General features: G+C 51.8%; 8 non-coding genes across 8 annotated transcripts; all 8 read left to right on the top strand.

The window, feature by feature from the left end:
* Positions 1-1,423: 1,423 nt before the first annotated feature.
* On the top strand, positions 1,424-1,542 carry LOC140473758 (5S ribosomal RNA). The gene has a single exon (XR_011958596.1). It is a non-coding gene; the product is annotated as a 5S ribosomal RNA (ribosomal RNA).
* Positions 1,543-3,063: 1,521 nt separating this feature from the next.
* On the top strand, positions 3,064-3,182 carry LOC140470703 (5S ribosomal RNA). The gene has a single exon (XR_011956622.1). It is a non-coding gene; the product is annotated as a 5S ribosomal RNA (ribosomal RNA).
* Positions 3,183-4,697: 1,515 nt separating this feature from the next.
* Positions 4,698-4,816, top strand: LOC140475446 (5S ribosomal RNA). The gene has a single exon (XR_011959986.1). It is a non-coding gene; the product is annotated as a 5S ribosomal RNA (ribosomal RNA).
* A 1,511-nt stretch (positions 4,817-6,327) lies between these two features.
* Positions 6,328-6,446, top strand: LOC140469533 (5S ribosomal RNA). The gene has a single exon (XR_011956139.1). It is a non-coding gene; the product is annotated as a 5S ribosomal RNA (ribosomal RNA).
* A 1,517-nt stretch (positions 6,447-7,963) lies between these two features.
* On the top strand, positions 7,964-8,082 carry LOC140470692 (5S ribosomal RNA). The gene has a single exon (XR_011956620.1). It is a non-coding gene; the product is annotated as a 5S ribosomal RNA (ribosomal RNA).
* A 1,515-nt stretch (positions 8,083-9,597) lies between these two features.
* On the top strand, positions 9,598-9,716 carry LOC140475337 (5S ribosomal RNA). Its single transcript, XR_011959890.1, has one exon. It is a non-coding gene; the product is annotated as a 5S ribosomal RNA (ribosomal RNA).
* A 1,511-nt stretch (positions 9,717-11,227) lies between these two features.
* On the top strand, positions 11,228-11,346 carry LOC140468171 (5S ribosomal RNA). The gene has a single exon (XR_011955608.1). It is a non-coding gene; the product is annotated as a 5S ribosomal RNA (ribosomal RNA).
* A 1,508-nt stretch (positions 11,347-12,854) lies between these two features.
* LOC140471074 (5S ribosomal RNA) lies at positions 12,855-12,973 on the top strand. The gene has a single exon (XR_011956847.1). It is a non-coding gene; the product is annotated as a 5S ribosomal RNA (ribosomal RNA).
* Positions 12,974-14,105: the final 1,132 nt, after the last annotated feature.

The following is a 14,105-nucleotide window of genomic DNA, read 5'->3' as shown; positions in this document are numbered from 1 at the left end:
CAGGCAGGAGACAGGGAGGGGAGGAGAGCGGAGCGCTGCCAAAATCAGCAAGAAAGAGGGAAAGAAAGGGATTGGGGCTGCACGCTGTCTGCGGCTGGCAGTCAGGAAAGGAGGGCAATAGACAATAGGTGCAGGAGTTGGCCATTCTGCCCTTGGAGCCTGCACCACCATTCAATATGATCATGGCTGATCATCCTTAATCAGTATCCTGTTCCTGCCTTATCTCCATAAGCCTTGATTCCACTATCCTTGAGAGCTCTGTCCAACTCTTTCTTCAATGAATCCAGAGACTGGGCCTCCACTGCCCTCTGGGGCAGAGCATTCCACACAGCCACCACTCTCTGGTTGAAGACGTTTCTCCTCATCTCTGTCCTAAACGGTCTACCCCGTATTTTTAAGCTGTGTCCTCTGTTTCGGCACTCACGTTTCCTGCCGCCAGAGTGTCCAATCCTTTGATAATCTTATATGTCTCAACCAGATCCCCTCTCAGTCTTCTAAACTCAAGGGTACACGAGCCCAGTCGCTCCAGTCTTTCAGTGTAAGGTAATCCCGCCATTCCAGGAATTGACCTCGTCAACCTACGCTGCACTCCCTCAATAGCCGGAATGTCTCTCCTCAAATTTGGAGACCAGAACTGCACACAGTACTCCAGGTGTGGTCTCACCAGGGCCCTGTACACCTGCAGAAGAACCTCTTTGCTTCTGTACTCGATCCCTCTTGTTATGAAGGCCAGCATGCTATTAGCCTTCTTCACTACCTGCTGTACCTGCATGCTTACCTTCATTGAGTGGTGTACAAGAACCCCCAGATCTCTCGGTACTGTCCCTTGACCGAAATTGATTCCATTTAGGTAGTAATCTGCCTTCGTGTTCTTGCCACCAAAGTGGATAAGCATCCATTTATCCACATTAAAGTGCATCTGCCATGCATCTGACCACTCACCTAACTTGTCCAGGTCACCCGGTAATCTCCTAACATCCTCATCACATTTCACCCTGCCACCCAGCTCAGTATCATCAGCAAATTTGCTAATGTTATTGCTAATAGCATCTTCTATATCATGAACATATATTGTAAAAAGCTGCGGTCCCAGTACTGATCCCTGCGGTACCCCACTGGTCACTGCCTGCCATTCCGAAATGGAGGCGTGGAGGAGTGTGGAAGGATGAGAGAATGCAGGCTGCAGCCCTATGAAGCAGGGGGAGGTCTTGCAGTCGGCCTGTGTGGGGATGTGGGAGACGACAGGAGCCTGGTGGGCAAGGGCTAGCTGGAGGGAGGGAGGGAGGGAGGGAAGCACGCACGGAGGAGGAAGAGCAAAGAGAAAAGAGAGAAAAAAAAACCAAAGGGGATCAAGAGAAAGAGCAGCAAAGAAAATGTGGCTGGCCAGCACGCCTTGAAGTGGGGAGAAAAGGAAGGGGCCAGCGCCTACGGCCATACTAGTCTGAAAACGCCCGATCTCGTCTGATCTCGGAAGCTAAGCAGACTCAGGCCTGGTTAGTACTTGGATGGGAGACCGCCTGGGAATACCAGGTGCAGTAGGCTTTTTCCGCCAGCAGGGGCTGCTCAAGTCACCCCTCTGCACTCGTGTTGGGCCACGCACGCAATGCAGCGACAGGTTATTTTTGCTGCCGCTGCAGGCAGGAGACAGGGAGGGGAGGAGAGCGGAGCGCTGCCAAAATCAGCAAGAAAGAGGGAAAGAAAGGGATTGGGGCTGCACGCTGTCTGCGGCTGGCAGTCAGGAAAGGAGGGCAATAGACAATAGGTGCAGGAGTTGGCCATTCTGCCCTTGGAGCCTGCACCACCATTCAATATGATCATGGCTGATCATCCTTAATCAGTATCCTGTTCCTGCCTTATCTCCATAAGCCTTGCTTCCACTATCCTTGAGAGCTCTGTCCAACTCTTTCTTCAATGAATCCAGAGACTGGGCCTCCACTGCCCTCTGGGGCAGAGCATTCCACACAGCCACCACTCTCTGGGTGAAGACGTTTCTCCTCATCTCTGTCCTAAACGGTCTACCCCGTATTTTTAAGCTGTGTCCTCTGTTTCGGCACTCACGTTTCCTGCCGCCAGAGTGTCCAATCCTTTGATAATCTTATATGTCTCAACCAGATCCCCTCTCAGTCTTCTAAACTCAAGGGTACACGAGCCCAGTCGCTCCAGTCTTTCAGTGTAAGGTAATCCCGCCATTCCAGGAATTGACCTCGTCAACCTACGCTGCACTCCCTCAATAGCCGGAATGTCTCTCCTCAAATTTGGAGACCAGAACTGCACACAGTACTCCAGGTGTGGTCTCACCAGGGCCCTGTACACCTGCAGAAGAACCTCTTTGCTTCTGTACTCGATCCCTCTTGTTATGAAGGCCAGCATGCTATTAGCCTTCTTCACTACCTGCTGTACCTGCATGCTTACCTTCATTGAGTGGTGTACAAGAACCCCCAGATCTCTCGGTACTGTCCCTTGACCGAAATTGATTCCATTTAGGTAGTAATCTGCCTTCCTGTTCTTGCCACCAAAGTGGATAAGCATCCATTTATCCACATTAAAGTGCATCTGCCATGCATCTGACCACTCACCTAACTTGTCCAGGTCACCCGGTAATCTCCTAACATCCTCATCACATTTCACCCTGCCACCCAGCTCAGTATCATCAGCAAATTTGCTAATGTTATTGCTAATAGCATCTTCTATATCATGAACATATATTGTAAAAAGCTGCGGTCCCAGTACTGATCCCTGCGGTACCCCACTGGTCACTGCCTGCCATTCCGAAATGGAGGCGTGGAGGAGTGTGGAAGGATGAGAGAATGCAGGCTGCAGCCCTATGAAGCAGGGGGAGGTCTTGCAGTTGGCCTGTGTGGGGATGTGGGAGACGACAGGAGCCTGGTGGGCAAGGGCTAGCTGGAGGGAGGGAGGGAGGGAGGGAGGGAGGGAAGCACGCACGGAGGAGGAAGAGCAAAGAGAAAAGAGAGAAAAAAAACAAAGGGGATCAAGAGAAAGAGCAGCAAAGAAAATGTGGCTGGCCAGCACGCCTTGAAGTGGGGAGAAAAGGCAGGGGCCAGCGCCTACGGCCATACTAGTCTGAAAACGCCCGATCTCGTCTGATCTCGGAAGCTTAGCAGACTCCGGCCTGGTTAGTACTTGGATGGGAGACCGCCTGGGAATACCAGGTGCAGTAGGCTTTTTCCGCCAGCAGGGGCTGCTCAAGTCACCCCTCTGCACCCGTGTTGGGCCACGCACGCAATGCAGCGACAGGTTATTTTTGCTGCCGCTGCAGGCAGGAGACAGGGAGGGGAGGAGAGCGGAGCGCTGCCAAAATCAGCAAGAAAGAGGGAAAGAAAGGGATTGGGGCTGCACGCTGTCTGCGGCTGGCAGTCAGGAAAGGAGGGCAATAGACAATAGGTGCAGGAGTTGGCCATTCTGCCCTTGGAGCCTGCACCACCATTCAATATGATCATGGCTGATCATCCTTAATCAGTATCCTGTTCCTGCCTTATCTCCATAAGCCTTGATTCCACTATCCTTGAGAGCTCTGTCCAACTCTTTCTTCAATGAATCCAGAGACTGGGCCTCCACTGCCCTCTGGGGCAGAGCATTCCACACAGCCACCACTCTCTGGGTGAAGACGTTTCTCCTCATCTCTGTCCTAAACGGTCTACCCTGTATTTTTAAGCTGTGTCCTCTGTTTCGGCACTCACGTTTCCTGCCGCCAGAGTGTCCAATCCTTTGATAATCTTATATGTCTCAACCAGATCCCCTCTCAGTCTTCTAAACTCAAGGGTACACGAGCCCAGTCGCTCCAGTCTTTCAGTGTAAGGTAATCCCGCCATTCCAGGAATTGACCTCGTCAACCTACGCTGCACTCCCTCAATAGCCGGAATGTCTCTCCTCAAATTTGGAGACCAGAACTGCACACAGTACTCCAGGTGTGGTCTCACCAGGGCCCTGTACACCTGCAGAAGAACCTCTTTGCTTCTGTACTCGATCCCTCTTGTTATGAAGGCCAGCATGCTATTAGCCTTCTTCACTACCTGCTGTACCTACATGCTTACCTTCATTGAGTGGTGTACAAGAACCCCCAGATCTCTCGGTACTGTCCCTTGACCGAAATTGATTCCATTTAGGTAGTAATCTGCCTTCGTGTTCTTGCCACCAAAGTGGATAAGCATCCATTTATCCACATTAAAGTGCATCTGCCATGCATCTGACCACTCACCTAACTTGTCCAGGTCACCCGGTAATCTCCTAACATCCTCATCACATTTCACCCTGCCACCCAGCTCAGTATCATCAGCAAATTTGCTAATGTTATTGCTAATAGCATCTTCTATATCATGAACATATATTGTAAAAAGCTGCGGTCCCAGTACTGATCCCTGCGGTACCCCACTGGTCACTGCCTGCCATTCCGAAATGGAGGCGTGGAGGAGTGTGGAAGGATGAGAGAATGCAGGCTGCAGCCCTATGAAGCAGGGGGAGGTCTTGCAGTCGGCCTGTGTGGGGATGTGGGAGACGACAGGAGCCTGGTGGGCAAGGGCTAGCTGGAGGGAGGGAGGGAGGGAGGGAAGCATGCACGGAGGAGGAAGAGCAAAGAGAAAAGAGAGAAAAAAAAACCAAAGGGGATCAAGAGAAAGAGCAGCAAAGAAAATGTGGCTGGCCAGCACGCCTTGAAGTGGGGAGAAAAGGCAGGGGCCCGCGCCTACGGCCATACTAGTCTGAAAACGCCCGATCTCGTCTGATCTCGGAAGTTAAGCAGACTCAGGCCTGGTTAGTACTTGGATGGGAGACCGCCTGGGAATACCAGGTGCAGTAGGCTTTTTCCGCCAGCAGGGGCTGCTCAAGTCACCCCTCTGCACTCGTGTTGGGCCACGCACGCAATGCAGCGACAGGTTATTTTTGCTGCCGCTGCAGGCAGGAGACAGGGAGGGGAGGAGAGCGGAGCGCTGCCAAAATCAGCAAGAAAGAGGGAAAGAAAGGGATTGGGGCTGCACGCTGTCTGCGGCTGGCAGTCAGGAAAGGAGGACAATAGACAATAGGTGCAGGAGTTGGCCATTCTGCCCTTGGAGCCTGCACCACCATTCAATATGATCATGGCTGATCATCCTTAATCAGTATCCTGTTCCTGCCTTATCTCCATAAGCCTTGATTCCACTATCCTTGAGAGCTCTGTCCAACTCTTTCTTCAATGAATCCAGAGACTGGGCCTCCACTGCCCTCTGGGGCAGAGCATTCCACACAGCCACCACTCTCTGGGTGAAGACGTTTCTCCTCATCTCTGTCCTAAACGGTCTACCCCGTATTTTTAAGCTGTGTCCTCTGTTTCGGCACTCACGTTTCCTGCCGCCAGAGTGTCCAATCCTTTGATAATCTTATATGTCTCAACCAGATCCCCTCTCAGTCTTCTAAACTCAAGGGTACACGAGCCCAGTCGCTCCAGTCTTTCAGTGTAAGGTAATCCCGCCATTCCAGGAATTGACCTCGTCAACCTACGCTGCACTCCCTCAATAGCCGGAATGTCTCTCCTCAAATTTGGAGACCAGAACTGCACACAGTACTCCAGGTGTGGTCTCACCAGGGCCCTGTACACCTGCAGAAGAACCTCTTTGCTTCTGTACTCGATCCCTCTTGTTATGAAGGCCAGCATGCTATTAGCCTTCTTCACTACCTGCTGTACCTGCATGCTTACCTTCATTGAGTGGTGTACAAGAACCCCCAGATCTCTCGGTACTGTCCCTTGACCGAAATTGATTCCATTTAGGTAGTAATCTGCCTTCGTGTTCTTGCCACCAAAGTGGATAAGCATCCATTTATCCACATTAAAGTGCATCTGCCATGCATCTGACCACTCACCTAACTTGTCCAGGTCACCCGGTAATCTCCTAACATCCTCATCACATTTCACCCTGCCACCCAGCTCAGTATCATCAGCAAATTTGCTAATGTTATTGCTAATAGCATCTTCTATATCATGAACATATATTGTAAAAAGCTGCGGTCCCAGTACTGATCCCTGCGGTACCCCACAGGTCACTGCCTGCCATTCCGAAATGGAGGCGTGGAGGAGTGTGGAAGGATGAGAGAATGCAGGCTGCAGCCCTATGAAGCAGGGGGAGGTCTTGCAGTCGGCCTGTGTGGGGATGTGGGAGACGACAGGAGCCTGGTGGGCAAGGGCTAGCTGGAGGGAGGGAGGGAGGGAAGCACGCACGGAGGAGGAAGAGCAAAGAGAAAAGAGAGAAAAAAAAACCAAAGGGGATCAAGAGAAAGAGCAGCAAAGAAAATGTGGCTGGCCAGCACGCCTTGAAGTGGGGAGAAAAGGCAGGGGCCAGCGCCTACGGCCGTACTAGTCTGAAAACACCCGATCTCGTCTGATCTCGGAAGCTAAGCAGACTCCGGCCTGGCTAGTACTTGGATGGGAGACCGCCTGGGAATACCAGGTGCAGTAGGCTTTTTCCGCCAGCAGGGGCTGCTCAAGTCACCCCTCTGCACTCGTGTTGGGCCACGCACGCAATGCAGCGACAGGTTATTTTTGCTGCCGCTGCAGGCAGGAGACAGGGAGGGGAGGAGAGCGGAGCGCTGCCAAAATCAGCAAGAAAGAGGGAAAGAAAGGGATTGGGGCTGCACGCTGTCTGCGGCTGGCAGTCAGGAAAGGAGGGCAATAGACAATAGGTGCAGGAGTTGGCCATTCTGCCCTTGGAGCCTGCACCACCATTCAATATGATCATGGCTGATCATCCTTAATCAGTATCCTGTTCCTGCCTTATCTCCATAAGCCTTGATTCCACTCTCCTTGAGAGCTCTGTCCAACTCTTTCTTCAATGAATCCAGAGACTGGGCCTCCACTGCCCTCTGGGGCAGAGCATTCCACACAGCCACCACTCTCTGGGTGAAGACGTTTCTCCTCATCTCTGTCCTAAACGGTCTACCCCGTATTTTTAAGCTGTGTCCTCTGTTTCGGCACTCACGTTTCCTGCCGCCAGAGTGTCCAATCCTTTGATAATCTTATATGTCTCAACCAGATCCCCTCTCAGTCTTCTAAACTCAAGGGTACACGAGCCCAGTCGCTCCAGTCTTTCAGTGTAAGGTAATCCCGCCATTCCAGGAATTGACCTCGTCAACCTACGCTGCACTCCCTCAATAGCCGGAATGTCTCTCCTCAAATTTGGAGACCAGAACTGCACACAGTACTCCAGGTGTGGTCTCACCAGGGCCCTGTACACCTGCAGAAGAACCTCTTTGCTTCTGTACTCGATCCCTCTTGTTATGAAGGCCAGCATGCTATTAGCCTTCTTCACTACCTGCTGTACCTGCATGCTTACCTTCATTGAGTGGTGTACAAGAACCCCCAGATCTCTCGGTACTGTCCCTTGACCGAAATTGATTCCATTTAGGTAGTAATCTGCCTTCCTGTTCTTGCCACCAAAGTGGATAAGCATCCATTTATCCACATTAAAGTGCATCTGCCATGCATCTGACCACTCACCTAACTTGTCCAGGTCACCCGGTAATCTCCTAACATCCTCATCACATTTCACCCTGCCACCCAGCTCAGTATCATCAGCAAATTTGCTAATGTTATTGCTAATAGCATCTTCTATATCATGAACATATATTGTAAAAAGCTGCGGTCCCAGTACTGATCCCTGCGGTACCCCACTGGTCACTGCCTGCCATTCCGAAATGGAGGCGTGGAGGAGTGTGGAAGGATGAGAGAATGCAGGCTGCAGCCCTATGAAGCAGGGGGAGGTCTTGCAGTTGGCCTGTGTGGGGATGTGGGAGACGACAGGAGCCTGGTGGGCAAGGGCTAGCTGGAGGGAGGGAGGGAGGGAGGGAGGGAAGCACGCACGGAGGAGGAAGAGCAAAGAGAAAAGAGAGAAAAAAAACAAAGGGGATCAAGAGAAAGAGCAGCAAAGAAAATGTGGCTGGCCAGCACGCCTTGAAGTGGGGAGAAAAGGCAGGGGCCAGCGCCTACGGCCATACTAGTCTGAAAACGCCCGATCTCGTCTGATCTCGGAAGCTTAGCAGACTCCGGCCTGGTTAGTACTTGGATGGGAGACCGCCTGGGAATACCAGGTGCAGTAGGCTTTTTCCGCCAGCAGGGGCTGCTCAAGTCACCCCTCTGCACCCGTGTTGGGCCACGCACGCAATGCAGCGACAGGTTATTTTTGCTGCCGCTGCAGGCAGGAGACAGGGAGGGGAGGAGAGCGGAGCGCTGCCAAAATCAGCAAGAAAGAGGGAAAGAAAGGGATTGGGGCTGCACGCTGTCTGCGGCTGGCAGTCAGGAAAGGAGGGCAATAGACAATAGGTGCAGGAGTTGGCCATTCTGCCCTTGGAGCCTGCACCACCATTCAATATGATCATGGCTGATCATCCTTAATCAGTATCCTGTTCCTGCCTTATCTCCATAAGCCTTGATTCCACTATCCTTGAGAGCTCTGTCCAACTCTTTCTTCAATGAATCCAGAGACTGGGCCTCCACTGCCCTCTGGGGCAGAGCATTCCACACAGCCACCACTCTCTGGGTGAAGACGTTTCTCCTCATCTCTGTCCTAAACGGTCTACCCTGTATTTTTAAGCTGTGTCCTCTGTTTCGGCACTCACGTTTCCTGCCGCCAGAGTGTCCAATCCTTTGATAATCTTATATGTCTCAACCAGATCCCCTCTCAGTCTTCTAAACTCAAGGGTACACGAGCCCAGTCGCTCCAGTCTTTCAGTGTAAGGTAATCCCGCCATTCCAGGAATTGACCTCGTCAACCTACGCTGCACTCCCTCAATAGCCGGAATGTCTCTCCTCAAATTTGGAGACCAGAACTGCACACAGTACTCCAGGTGTGGTCTCACCAGGGCCCTGTACACCTGCAGAAGAACCTCTTTGCTTCTGTACTCGATCCCTCTTGTTATGAAGGCCAGCATGCTATTAGCCTTCTTCACTACCTGCTGTACCTACATGCTTACCTTCATTGAGTGGTGTACAAGAACCCCCAGATCTCTCGGTACTGTCCCTTGACCGAAATTGATTCCATTTAGGTAGTAATCTGCCTTCGTGTTCTTGCCACCAAAGTGGATAAGCATCCATTTATCCACATTAAAGTGCATCTGCCATGCATCTGACCACTCACCTAACTTGTCCAGGTCACCCGGTAATCTCCTAACATCCTCATCACATTTCACCCTGCCACCCAGCTCAGTATCATCAGCAAATTTGCTAATGTTATTGCTAATAGCATCTTCTATATCATGAACATATATTGTAAAAAGCTGCGGTCCCAGTACTGATCCCTGCGGTACCCCACTGGTCACTGCCTGCCATTCCGAAATGGAGGCGTGGAGGAGTGTGGAAGGATGAGAGAATGCAGGCTGCAGCCCTATGAAGCAGGGGGAGGTCTTGCAGTCGGCCTGTGTGGGGATGTGGGAGACGACAGGAGCCTGGTGGGCAAGGGCTAGCTGGAGGGAGGGAGGGAGGGAGGGAAGCATGCACGGAGGAGGAAGAGCAAAGAGAAAAGAGAGAAAAAAAAACCAAAGGGGATCAAGAGAAAGAGCAGCAAAGAAAATGTGGCTGGCCAGCACGCCTTGAAGTGGGGAGAAAAGGCAGGGGCCCGCGCCTACGGCCATACTAGTCTGAAAACGCCCGATCTCGTCTGATCTCGGAAGTTAAGCAGACTCAGGCCTGGTTAGTACTTGGATGGGAGACCGCCTGGGAATACCAGGTGCAGTAGGCTTTTTCCGCCAGCAGGGGCTGCTCAAGTCACCCCTCTGCACTCGTGTTGGGCCACGCACGCAATGCAGCGACAGGTTATTTTTGCTGCCGCTGCAGGCAGGAGACAGGGAGGGGAGGAGAGCGGAGCGCTGCCAAAATCAGCAAGAAAGAGGGAAAGAAAGGGATTGGGGCTGCACGCTGTCTGCGGCTGGCAGTCAGGAAAGGAGGACAATAGACAATAGGTGCAGGAGTTGGCCATTCTGCCCTTGGAGCCTGCACCACCATTCAATATGATCATGGCTGATCATCCTTAATCAGTATCCTGTTCCTGCCTTATCTCCATAAGCCTTGATTCCACTATCCTTGAGAGCTCTGTCCAACTCTTTCTTCAATGAATCCAGAGACTGGGCCTCCACTGCCCTCTGGGGCAGAGCATTCCACACAGCCACCACTCTCTGGGTGAAGACGTTTCTCCTCATCTCTGTCCTAAACGGTCTACCCCGTATTTTTAAGCTGTGTCCTCTGTTTCGGCACTCACGTTTCCTGCCGCCAGAGTGTCCAATCCTTTGATAATCTTATATGTCTCAACCAGATCCCCTCTCAGTCTTCTAAACTCAAGGGTACACGAGCCCAGTCGCTCCAGTCTTTCAGTGTAAGGTAATCCCGCCATTCCAGGAATTGACCTCGTCAACCTACGCTGCACTCCCTCAATAGCCGGAATGTCTCTCCTCAAATTTGCAGACCAGAACTGCACACAGTACTCCAGGTGTGGTCTCACCAGGGCCCTGTACACCTGCAGAAGAACCTCTTTGCTTCTGTACTCGATCCCTCTTGTTATGAAGGCCAGCATGCTATTAGCCTTCTTCACTACCTGCTGTACCTGCATGCTTACCTTCATTGAGTGGTGTACAAGAACCCCCAGATCTCTCGGTACTGTCCCTTGACCGAAATTGATTCCATTTAGGTAGTAATCTGCCTTCCTGTTCTTGCCACCAAAGTGGATAAGCATCCATTTATCCACATTAAAGTGCATCTGCCATGCATCTGACCACTCACCTAACTTGTCCAGGTCACCCGGTAATCTCCTAACATCCTCATCACATTTCACCCTGCCACCCAGCTCAGTATCATCAGCAAATTTGCTAATGTTATTGCTAATAGCATCTTCTATATCATGAACATATATTGTAAAAAGCTGCGGTCCCAGTACTGATCCCTGCGGTACCCCACAGGTCACTGCCTGCCATTCCGAAATGGAGGCGTGGAGGAGTGTGGAAGGATGAGAGAATGCAGGCTGCAGCCCTATGAAGCAGGGGGAGGTCTTGCAGTCGGCCTGTGTGGGGATGTGGGAGACGACAGGAGCCTGGTGGGCAAGGGCTAGCTGGAGGGAGGGAGGGAGGGAAGCACGCACGGAGGAGGAAGAGCAAAGAGAAAAGAGAGAAAAAAAAACCAAAGGGGATCAAGAGAAAGAGCAGCAAAGAAAATGTGGCTGGCCAGCACGCCTTGAAGTGGGGAGAAAAGGCAGGGGCCAGCGCCTACGGCCATACTAGTCTGAAAACACCCGATCTCGTCTGATCTCGGAAGCTAAGCAGACTCCGGCCTGGCTAGTACTTGGATGGGAGACCGCCTGGGAATACCAGGTGCAGTAGGCTTTTTCCGCCAGCAGGGGCTGCTCAAGTCACCCCTCTGCACTCGTGTTGGGCCACGCACGCAATGCAGCGACAGGTTATTTTTGCTGCCGCTGCAGGCAGGAGACAGGGAGGGGAGGAGAGCGGAGCGCTGCCAAAATCAGCAAGAAAGAGGGAAAGAAAGGGATTGGGGCTGCACGCTGTCTGCGGCTGGCAGTCAGGAAAGGAGGGCAATAGACAATAGGTGCAGGAGTTGGCCATTCTGCCCTTGGAGCCTGCACCACCATTCAATATGATCATGGCTGATCATCCTTAATCAGTATCCTGTTCCTGCCTTATCTCCATAAGCCTTGATACCACTCTCCTTGAGAGCTCTGTCCAACTCTTTCTTCAATGAATCCAGAGACTGGGCCTCCACTGCCCTCTGGGGCAGAGCATTCCACACAGCCACCACTCTCTGGGTGAAGACGTTTCTCCTCATCTCTGTCCTAAACGGTCTACCCCGTATTTTTAAGCTGTGTCCTCTGTTTCGGCACTCACGTTTCCTGCCGCCAGAGTGTCCAATCCTTTGATAATCTTATATGTCTCAACCAGATCCCCTCTCAGTCTTCTAAACTCAAGGGTACACGAGCCCAGTCGCTCCAGTCTTTCAGTGTAAGGTAATCCCGCCATTCCAGGAATTGACCTCGTCAACCTACGCTGCACTCCCTCAATAGCCGGAATGTCTCTCCTCAAATTTGGAGACCAGAACTGCACACAGTACTCCAGGTGTGGTCTCACCAGGGCCCTGTACACCTGCAGAAGAACCTCTTTGCTTCTGTACTCGATCCCTCTTGTTATGAAGGCCAGCATGCTATTAGCCTTCTTCACTACCTGCTGTACCTGCATGCTTACCTTCATTGAGTGGTGTACAAGAACCCCCAGATCTCTCGGTACTGTCCCTTGACCGAAATTGATTCCATTTAGGTAGTAATCTGCCTTCGTGTTCTTGCCACCAAAGTGGATAAGCATCCATTTATCCACATTAAAGTGCATCTGCCATGCATCTGACCACTCACCTAACTTGTCCAGGTCACCCGGTAATCTCCTAACATCCTCATCACATTTCACCCTGCCACCCAGCTCAGTATCATCAGCAAATTTGCTAATGTTATTGCTAATAGCATCTTCTATATCATGAACATATATTGTAAAAAGCTGCGGTCCCAGTACTGATCCCTGCGGTACCCCACTGGTCACTGCCTGCCATTCCGAAATGGAGGCGTGGAGGAGTGTGGAAGGATGAGAGAATGCAGGCTGCAGCCCTATGAAGCAGGGGGAGGTCTTGCAGTCGGCCTGTGTGGGGATGTGGGAGACGACAGGAGCCTGGTGGGCAAGGGCTAGCTGGAGGGAGGGAGGGAGGGAAGCACGCACGGAGGAGGAAGAGCAAAGAGAAAAGAGAGAAAAAAACAAAGGGGATCAAGAGAAAGAGCAGCAAAGAAAATGTGGCTGGCCAGCACGCCTTGAAGTGGGGAGAAAAGGCAGGGGCCAGCGCCTATGGCCATACTAGTCTGAAAACGCCCGATCTCGTCTGATCTCGGAAACTTAGCAGACTCAGGCCTGGTTAGTACTTGGATGGGAGACCGCCTGGGAATACCAGGTGCAGTAGGCTTTTTCCGCCAGCAGGGGCTGCTCAAGTCACCCCTCTGCACTCGTGTTGGGCCACGCACGCAATGCAGCGACAGGTTATTTTTGCTGCCGCTGCAGGCAGGAGACAGGGAGGGGAGGAGAGCGGAGCGCTGCCAAAATCAGCAAGAAAGAGGGAAAGAAAGGGATTGGGGCTGCACGCTGTCTGCGGCTGGCAGTCAGGAAAGGAGGGCAATAGACAATAGGTGCAGGAGTTGGCCATTCTGCCCTTGGAGCCTGCACCACCATTCAATATGATCATGGCTGATCATCCTTAATCAGTATCCTGTTCCTGCCTTATCTCCATAAGCCTTGATTCCACTATCCTTGAGAGCTCTGTCCAACTCTTTCTTCAATGAATCCAGAGACTGGGCCTCCACTGCCCTCTGGGGCAGAGCATTCCACACAGCCACCACTCTCTGGGTGAAGACGTTTCTCCTCATCTCTGTCCTAAACGGTCTACCCCGTATTTTTAAGCTGTGTCCTCTGTTTCGGCACTCACGTTTCCTGCCGCCAGAGTGTCCAATCCTTTGATAATCTTATATGTCTCAACCAGATCCCCTCTCAGTCTTCTAAACTCAAGGGTACACGAGCCCAGTCGCTCCAGTCTTTCAGTGTAAGGTAATCCCGCCATTCCAGGAATTGACCTCGTCAACCTACGCTGCACTCCCTCAATAGCCGGAATGTCTCTCCTCAAATTTGGAGACCAGAACTGCACACAGTACTCCAGGTGTGGTCTCACCAGGGCCCTGTACACCTGCAGAAGAACCTCTTTGCTTCTGTACTCGATCCCTCTTGTTATGAAGGCCAGCATGCTATTAGCCTTCTTCACTACCTGCTGTACCTGCATGCTTACCTTCATTGAGTGGTGTACAAGAACCCCCAGATCTCTCGGTACTGTCCCTTGACCGAAATTGATTCCATTTAGGTAGTAATCTGCCTTCGTGTTCTTGCCACCAAAGTGGATAAGCATCCATTTATCCACATTAAAGTGCATCTGCCATGCATCTGACCACTCACCTAACTTGTCCAGGTCACCCGGTAATCTCCTAACATCCTCATCACATTTCACCCTGCCACCCAGCTCAGTATCATCAGCAAATTTGCTAATGTTATTG

Source organism: Chiloscyllium punctatum, chromosome 3, assembly GCF_047496795.1.
Source record: "Chiloscyllium punctatum isolate Juve2018m chromosome 3, sChiPun1.3, whole genome shotgun sequence".
NCBI classification, from domain to species: Eukaryota; Metazoa; Chordata; class Chondrichthyes; order Orectolobiformes; family Hemiscylliidae; genus Chiloscyllium; species Chiloscyllium punctatum.
The sequence above is the reverse complement of the archived record's forward strand: the minus strand, read 5'-3'. Positions and strand labels throughout refer to the sequence as shown.